Source organism: Oncorhynchus kisutch, linkage group LG28 (assembly GCF_002021735.2).
Source record: "Oncorhynchus kisutch isolate 150728-3 linkage group LG28, Okis_V2, whole genome shotgun sequence".
NCBI lineage: Eukaryota > Metazoa > Chordata > Actinopteri > Salmoniformes > Salmonidae > Oncorhynchus > Oncorhynchus kisutch.
In genome coordinates this window covers 20,830,716-20,838,430 of record NC_034201.2, presented here as the reverse complement: position 1 = coordinate 20,838,430, position 7,715 = coordinate 20,830,716, and the positions used below count along the sequence as shown (strand labels likewise).

General features: G+C 46.1%; 1 protein-coding gene across 1 annotated transcript in view; it reads right to left on the bottom strand.

Moving 5' to 3' along the window:
• Window positions 1-6,384: 6,384 nt before the first annotated feature.
• Window positions 6,385-7,715, bottom strand: part of LOC109873143 (coxsackievirus and adenovirus receptor homolog) — a 101,980-nt gene continuing 100,649 nt past the window's right edge. The window contains exon 7 of the mRNA XM_020464707.2: window positions 6,385-7,715. This exon is cut by the window's right edge and continues 1,711 nt beyond it. The gene's annotated coding sequence lies outside the window, so the exon portion shown is untranslated.

The following is a 7,715-nucleotide window of genomic DNA, read 5'->3' as shown; positions in this document are numbered from 1 at the left end:
GTCTTGAATGGCAGGCAGCTTTGCCCCAGTGATGTACTGGGCCGCCTTGCGGTCAGAGGCCGAGCAATTGCCGTCCCAGGCAGTGATGCAACCAGTCAGGTTGCATGCTCTCGATATTGCAGCTGTAGAACCTTTTGAGGATCTCAGGACCCATGCCACGTTTCCTGAGGGGGAATAGACTTTGTCATGCCCTCTTCACGACTGTCTTGGTGTGTTTGGACCATTCTAATTTGTTGTTGATGTGGACACCAAGTAACTTGAAGCTCTCAACCTGCTCCTCTACATCCCCGTCGATGAGAATGGGGCCGTGCTCTGTCCTCCTTTTCCTGTAGTCCACAATCATATCCTTAGTCTTGGTTATGTTGAGGGATAGGTTGTTATTCTGGCACCACCCGGCCAGGTCTCTGACCTCCTCCCTATAGGCTGTCTCGTCGTTGTCGGTGATCAGGCCTACCACTGTTGTGTCGTCTGCAAACTTAATGATGGTGTTGGAGTCGTGGCTGGCCATGCAGTCATGGGTGAACAGGGAGTACAGGAGTGGACTGAGCACGCACCCTTGGGGAGCTCCAGTGTTGAGGGTCAGCGTGGCAGATGTGTTGCTACCTACCTTCACCACCTGGGGACGGCCCGTCAGCAAATCCAGGATCCAGTTGCTGAGGGAGGTGTTTAGTCCCAAGATACTTAGTTTAGTGATGAGCTTTTACTATGGTGTTGAATGCTGAGCTGTAGTCAATGAATAGCATTCTCACATAGGTGTTCCTTCTGTCCAGATGGGAAAGGACAGTGTGGAGTGCAATAGAGATTGGATCATCTGTGGATCTGTTGTGGCGGTATGCAAATTTGAGTGGGTCTAGGGTTTCTGGGATAATGATGTTGATGTGAGCCATTACCAACCTTTCAAAGCACTTCATGGCTACTGACGTGAGTGCTACGGGTCGGTTGTCATTTAGGCAGGTTGCCTTTGTGTTCTTGGGCACAGGGACTATGGTGGTCTGCTTGAAACATGTTGGTATTACAGACTCAATCAGGGACATGTTGAAAATGTCAGTGAAGACACCTGCCAGTTGGTCAGCACATGCCCGGAGCACACGTCCTGGTAATCCGTCTGGCCCTACAGCCTGGCCTCGGCTATGGAGAGCGAGATCACACAGTCGTCCGGGAACAGCTGATGCTCTCATGCATGCCTCAGTGTTGCTTGCCTCGAAGCGAGCATATAAGTGGTTTAGCTCGTCTGGTAGGCCTCGTGTCACTGGGCAGCTCGCGGCTGTGCTTCCCTTTGTAGTCTGTAATAGTTTGCAAGCCCTGCCACATAAGATGAGCGTCGGAGCAGGTGTAGTATGATTCAATCTTAGCCCTGTACTGACGCTTTTCCTGTTTGATGGTTCGTCGCAGGGCATAGCAGGATTTTTTGTAAGCTTCCGGGTTAGTGTCCCGCACCTTGAAAGCGGCAGCTCTTCTCTTTAGCTCAGTGCGAATGTTGCCTGTAATCCATGTCTTCTGGTTGGGGTATGTACGTACAGTCACTGTATGGACGATATCCTCGATGCTCTTATTGATAAAGCCAGTGACTGATGTGGTGTACTCCTCAATGCCATCGTAAGAATCCCGGAACATGTTCCAGTCTGTGCTAGAAAAACAGTTCTGTAGTTTAGCACCTGCATCATCTGACCACTTTTTTTATAGACCGAGTCACTGGTGCATCCTGCTTTAATTTTGGCTTGTAAGCAGGAATCAGGAGGATAGCGTTGTGGTCGGATTTATCAAATGGAGGGCGAGGGAGAGCTTTGTACACGTCTCTGTATGTGGAGTACAGGTGATCTAGAATTTTTTTCCCTCTGGTTGCACATTTAACATGTTGATAGAAATTTGGTAGAACTGATTAAAGTTTCCCTGCATTAAAGTCTCCGGCCACTAGGAGCTGCCGCTTTCATAGTCCTCTGGGTGAGCGGTTTCCTGTTTGCTTATTTCTTACACAGCTGACTGAGTGCGGTCTTTAGTGCCAGCATCTGTCTGTGGTGGTAAATAAACAGCCACGAAAAGTACAGCTGAAAATTCTCTAGGTTTACTAGGGGGCAGGGCTACCGACCTTAAGGATAATCTGAAGATAGTGCTGGCTAAGGCTAAAACTGGCGAGTGTAGAGAGTATAGGGATATTGTTATCCATGACAGCACCAATGATGTTAGGATGAAACAGTCAGGGGTCACCAAGCGCAACATAGCTTCAGCGTGTAAATCAGCTAGAAAGATGTGTCGGCATAGAGTAATTGTCTCTGGCCCCCTCCCAGTTAGGGGGAGCGATGAGCTCTACAGCAGTCTCACAACTGAATCGCTGGTTGATAACGGTTTTCTGGCCCTCCCAAAAGATAGAATTAGTAGATAATTGGCCCTCTTTCTGGGACTCACCCACAAACAGGACCAAGCCTGGCCTGCTGAGGAGTGACAGACTCCATCCTAGCTGGAGGGGTGCGCTCATCTTATCTACCAACATAGACAGGGCTCTAACTCCCCTAGCTCCACAATGAGATGGGGTGCAGGCCAGGCAGCAGGCTGTAAGCCAGCCTGCCAGCTTAGTGGAGTCTGCAACTAGCACAGTCAGTGGTCAGCTCAGCTATCCACATTGAGACCGTGTCTGTCCCACGATCTAGGTGGGGCAAAACTAAACATGGCGGTGTTCGCTTTAGCAATCTCACTGGAATAAAGACCTCCTCCATTCCTGTCATTATTGAAAGAGATTGTGATCTCTTACATCTCAAAATAGGGCTACTTAATGTTAGATCCCGCACTTCCAAGGCAATTATAGTCAATGAACTAATCACTGATCATAATCTTGATGTGATTGGCCGGACTGAAACATGGCTTAAGCCTGATGAATTTACTGTGTTAAATGAGGCATCTCCTCCTGGTTACACTAGTGACCATATCCCCTGCGCATCCCGCAAAAGGCTGGAGGTGTTGCTAACATTTACGATAGCAAATTTCAATTTACAAAAAAAATATATGTTTTTGTCTTTTGAGCTTCTGTTGAGCTTCTAGTCATGAAATCTATGCAGCCTACACACCTATCGGATATTGTCGTCATGGCAGATAATATTCAAATTTTTGGTGACTTTAATATTCACATGGAAAAGTCCACAGACCCACTCCAAAAGGCTTTCGGAGCCATCATCGACTCACTGGGTTTTGTTCAACATGTCTCTGGACCTACTCACTGCCACAGTCATACTCTGGACTTAGTTTTGTCCTGTGGAATAAATGTTGTGGATCTTAATGTTTTTCCTCAATATTCTGGACTATCGGACCACCGTTTTATTATGTTTGCAATCGCAACAAATAATCTGCTCAGACCCCAACCAAGGATCATCAAAAGCCGTGCTATACGTTCTAGGACAACCCAAAGATTCCTAGATGCCCTTCCAGACTCCCTCCACCTACCCAAGGATGTCAGAGGACAAAAATCAGTTAACCACCTAACTGAGGAACTCAATTTAACCTTGCGCAATACCCTAGATGCAGTCGCAACCCTAAAAACAAAAAACATTTGTCATAAGAAACGAGCTCCCTGGTATACAGAAAATACCAGAGCCCTGAAGCAAACTTTCAGAAAAATAAGGAACGGAAATGTCACTACACCAAAGTGGAAGTCTTCTTCCGACTAGCTTGGAAAGGCAATACAGTACAGTATCGAAGAGCCCTCACTGCTGCTCAATCATCCTATTTTTCCAACTTAATTGAGGAAAACAAGAACAATGTATTATTGATATTGTCGCAAAGCTAACTAAAAAGCAGCATTGGCCAAGAGAGGATGGCTTTCACTTCATTATGTCATTAGGTCATTATGAACATTTGAACATCTTGGCCATGTTCTGTTATAATCTCCACCTGGCACAGCCAGAAGAGGACTGGCCACCCCACATAGCCTGGTTCCTCTCTACGGTTTCTTCCTAGGTTCTGGCCTTTCTAGGGAGTTTTTCCTAGCCACCATGCTTCTACACCTGCATTACTTGCTGTTTGGCATTTTAGGCTGGGTTTCTGTACAGCACTTTGTGACATCAGCTGATGTAAGAAGGGGTTTAAAAATACATTTGATTTATTGATCTAAAAAAATATACACACAAAACATATTTTATTAAATATTTTATTTGGCCTTAACGCTATTAACCCATTCAAACGCATTGAACAACAGATTCACTACATGAAACAGATTTTTTTTAAATCAAAAGGAAGTTATATCTGAGAGATATAAGAAAGATTGGGACACATAAAAAAAACACAAAAAAATACATATTTAACCCCTTATTTTTGGCACTAAACAGACTCCATATACACTTCCATACATTTTTTCAACTGGTGCCGGGGGACCTTCAGACGAGTCTTGAGGTCTGTAGGCATCCTAGAGCAAAACAACTGACACGTGTCAGTGAGAATCTCGCCTGTCCAGGAGGGGTCCAAACTGTTCGGACAGACAGTAGTTGGCAGATCAGCTCTACCGAATTCAGATGAGTCCCAAGATGCTTGTGGGATTCAGAGCAAAACCGTTCGGACGCAAAAGGCAATTTTGTGAGAAGACCGATTTTTGTGTTGTCTCATGGTCTGACAAACACCGCTCTAGCTGTCACCTTTCACCGTAGATGCGGAACGCGGTGGATTGAGACGCATCCAACGCAGAAAAGACTTCTCTCTAGCTTAAATTGACAGCTTTTTTAAAAATGATGCTAATTAGATTTCTGCGGGGCCACGGACATCGACTCTAGGGGGAAAAGAAAAAGAAAAAAAAAGTGTAGACTTATTTTTCTTCATAGCTGGCCTAAAGACATCGAGGTTAAACATTTGGTACAATCCCTAACATGGCTGATCTATCCAATAACCATTAACCTTAGTTACTCCAATGTATCCAGCTCAGTTGAGCTGCTATAGGAGCTAATTTGTACCACACTGCTAATTAGCTGGGAGTCGTCATGCAGTTAATTAGCAACAACATTAGCTACGGCAGGAAATTGTCTACAATTGAAACCAGCCAAGGGTAAACGCTGCATATGTTGGCTCAATCGAAAATTACCTCTACATTTCAAGCGCGCTATAGCACTGAACTTCAGCGATACATATTGATTCGAGCCCTAGGTACACGCTGACTTTAGTTCTCCCTCAGTCATTACAGAGGCAGTGATGACGTGTTGTGAGAGAAGTGCTACACTGCAGCACGAGGATAATGACTCAGGAGGGATAAAGGACAAGTATCAGTGGGTGTAACACAGAGGAAAGACATTACTCCCCTGTTCCCTCAAGTCAAACCAGGGCAGTGGCCTGGAGTAGTTTTCTTATTCACACTACAGGGCTGAACCCAACCATACTGTGCTGGCTCGGTTATTTTCTTTTCACATTGTCCTTTCCAGCAACTCTGGTGGATGTGTCATCAGGCCAGCCCAGTAAAGCTTGGCCCTATCATGTGAATCATGCTAGTATATGTAAGGTTCTAGTGCTGCCCGTTTCAACGGAGCTGTGGATTTTCACTGGGCGGATTCTGATCATCGTGCCTTTGTGCTTCATTGATTAATTATAATCATTAAGTGGATAGAAAGTAACCTCACCTGGCATTAATGTTGAAAATCATTGCCTGATTCAAATGAATCACAGTGGAAGCCTGGAGGAGGACCAGCCATGTCACAGTGGAAGCCTGGAGGAGGGCCAGCCATGTCACAGAGGAAGCCTGGAGGGCCAGCCATGTCACAGAGGAAGCCTGGAGGGCCAGCCATGTCACAGAGGAAGCCTGGAGGAGGGCCAGCCATGTCACAGTGGAAGCCTGGAGGAGGGCCAGCCATGTCACAGTGGAAGCCTGGAGGAGGGCCAGCCATGTCACAGTGGAAGCCTGGAGGAGGGCCAGCCATGTCACAGAGGAAGCCTGGAGGAGGGCCAGCCATGTCACAGAGGAAGCCTGGAGGAGGGCCAGCCATGTCACAGAGGAAGCCTGGAGGGCCAGCCATGTCACAGAGGAAGCCTGGAGGAGGGCCAGCCATGTCACAGAGGAAGCCTGGAGGAGGGCCAGCCATGTCACAGAGGAAGCCTGGAGGAGGGCCAGCCATGTCACAGAGGAAGCCTGGAGGAGGGCCAGCCATGTCACAGAGGAAGCCTGGAGGAGGGCCAGCCATGTCACAGAGGAAGCCTGGAGGAGGGCCAGCCATGTCACAGAGGAAGCCTGGAGGAGGGCCAGGCATGTCACAGAGGAAGCCTGGAGGAGGGCCAGCCATGTCACAGAGGAAGCCTGGAGGAGGGCCAGCCATGTCACAGAGGATAGACAGGCAGGCTGCTGATACTTGCAGAGAGAAAAACACTGATTTAAGACAGTCAAAAGCTGCTGCTATGGGAAAGAAGGGCAAAATAATGTTGTTATTTCTTTCATTTTGTGTCCTTTATTATTTAAAAATACAGCACAAAAATAAAACCAGGTATGATCACACAATGTGCAAACAAACCACCAAATAAAAATCTTCATACAATATTAGTACACTAGTTTTAAAAGCTACAGTTAATACCATGTTAGTAGTACTTATTCGTTTTCTGAGATGAGAGGGACTGTACAACATGACTACCTCCCTAATGGCTCTGTAGTTTGTCAGCAGTTGGGGGTCTACTAAAATACTATATTGGGGACAAATCCAGACAGTAAAGACACACACCAACACACAGTTCCCTGGGCTTCGAGAGAGCTGACAGGTTTTTCCACTTCGGGGTAATGTACGGGGTGGGTTTCACTTTACGTCCTGTCTCGCATGTGGCTGCTGTCCCCATGTGTGAGGTTACACCTGCCACAACACAGAGAGGCGTAAGGACACAACTCCGAGAGGTCTTCACCGGTCTCCTCCACTTCATCCACCTCTAATCTACTACTTTCTATTTCATACACACAGTCTGTGTGTGTTTCATTAACCATACTAGTATACTATTTACAATGCATGCTATTGCTTCATCAGAATCAATACGCTAATGTGGATATTGAAACATGGCTGCAGTAGAATTCCAGTGGTGCCCACCTGAATTAACATTAGTGGGCTTTCACCCTCCACTGCTATTTACAAGACCCATGGATCATGTTTTAGATACACATTAACCAAGCAAAGCATGGCATCATCATACATACAGGGCATTAGAGGAAGTGTGGTGGGATTAGTTCTAGAGATATACTGTAGAAGTTACACTATTTACACAAACAAAGCCTTCATAATAAAATGTTTAAAATAAAAACTCAAATAATGCATTTAAAACTAAAAAAAGAAGTAACAACTGTGAGTCAACTGTTTTTGTTGTTGTTTTCTACATTGCTAATGTTCGAATATAGAGCTAATGTAAATGAAAAGAATCCCTTTTGGATGGGGAAGTAACGCAACCAATAACGCAACCAAAACTCAGTTGATGTGGATTTACACAGGATCCAGAACCGTGAAAAGTGGACTAGTTGTCATGCCAATGTGGGTCTCGTACTACAGACATACTGCATGTTCTGTAGCCAACTACTGTGTCATGTATCATACAACGACAGCTGGCTACAAAACATACATGTACAGTGCATAGCAACGGTAGAAGACTAGAGCCCAGCCTGGGCACACACACACACACACACACACACACACACACACACACACACACACACACACACACACACACACACACACACACACACACACCTAGAGGCCTGTGGCTGTAACAGTATGTATGTGATACAA